Raw genomic sequence first — 1,559 nt, 5'->3', positions numbered from 1 at the left:
AATCCTGCTGAAAAGAATAGCAAAGTGTATTAAAAAATCACTCACACACTAATACTTCTGGATTGAAAAAAAAATTCTTGGTGCTTGTACCACTGAAATCCATACCTGTAAGATTGGCTTACTTTCAGGGCATCCTTAAATAGAAGCGGCACATACCTTGTTTCAGCAGCATCCCTGTCAGCTATATGTATGACTGTCCCACTTGAAAGCTGCCTCTTCCCATTCTGCACCACAGGACACTCTTCTTGTGTGCTTTGCTCGCGAGGACAGGAAACCATGGGTTGCTTTTCAAGAGACCAGAATTAAGATAAGTATTGCGCTGCCTGAAATAGCCTCAGCATTCAAGGCCAAGTCCTGCCTCCCAGGAAACCATAGGCAGTGTTGAAAAATTCTAGACAACGGATTATGCCGATAGCCGAAAGCTATTTAAGTGTCTATCTATGCATCTAGCTAACTAGCTATTCACACCAGTCAAATCACTTAATGAGAAGCTTGTTCATCATAGCTCCAAATGCATCAAATCCCTGAGCTCGGTGTAATGATCCTTTCATCTTCCTCACTAACTGAAGAGCCTGTCCCCAGATTAGTCTCCCAGATTTTACACTGACTCTGGAACAAGATCTGGGGAAGACTAGAGCAGAATTCATCAAGAGGATTCCCCTTACCTTGCAAGAGAGAAGGACTGGACTGAGCTCTTAGCACGGTCAGAAGGAGTTCAGTGTTTGTTCTGGTTTGGATCCGAGTTGCGACAGTTCAGAAGAGCCAGATGTCAGGAGCCCCTAACTCAACACATTGTCTCTTTCCAGGAAACTTCTCTACTGGGAAAGTCACTGGGCTAGAGAGTTGATGCATTTAAGTGCTTTGTAAACTTTGCAAAAGAAACCTCGTACCACCCAAGAGTTCCTCCAGTGCACTCTCTGACTTCTGAATTAAACATTAAGGTAGGGGATTGATGCCTTACCCATGCCATTCACAGATGGTTTGTGACAGTGATGATCTGGGATGTCCCAACCAAAAATCCGAAACCTTGAGAGAAAATGTCACACCACTTAAATAAGAGATGCATTGCATTTTGTGTTTCCTTTTGTTTCCACGTCTCAGTTTACGTAACAGCCCTACACTGAAGTGTTGGTGATAATTAGAGAACTACACTGACCTGAATTTCATGCCTAGAAATGTTTTGTATCTTATTCAAAGCACAAGAACTTGAAACTGCAGAACTTAATTCTATGAATGTGTTTATCTAAAGTCTGTTTTATCTTGCAGCATTACCTTTGCCTAGGAATAATGTGGTAAAGAACTGTATATGCATGGAGGAGGGAGAGAGAACTTCCACTGTACGATTTTTGCAGCCTTACTTCGTTATTTAAAACTTAGTATTTAAGAAGCCACTGTCTGGGACTGAGGAATGCTGATGGGCTTTGCAGATAATCCAAGCTGCTTAGGGAACTCTACACAGAAATCGCCAAGACTGTGTACCTGCCCTCCACAAACCTGTCAGTGTTGCTGGCAAACCCTTTTTATATTAATGAGGGCACCCCTGGCCACCAGAGTACTTG

The sequence above is a fragment of the Fulmarus glacialis genome, unplaced genomic scaffold, assembly GCF_000690835.1.
Source record: "Fulmarus glacialis isolate BGI_N327 unplaced genomic scaffold, ASM69083v1 scaffold15142, whole genome shotgun sequence".
In the NCBI taxonomy this organism is placed as follows: domain Eukaryota; kingdom Metazoa; phylum Chordata; class Aves; order Procellariiformes; family Procellariidae; genus Fulmarus; species Fulmarus glacialis.
This window is presented reverse-complemented; position numbering follows the sequence as displayed.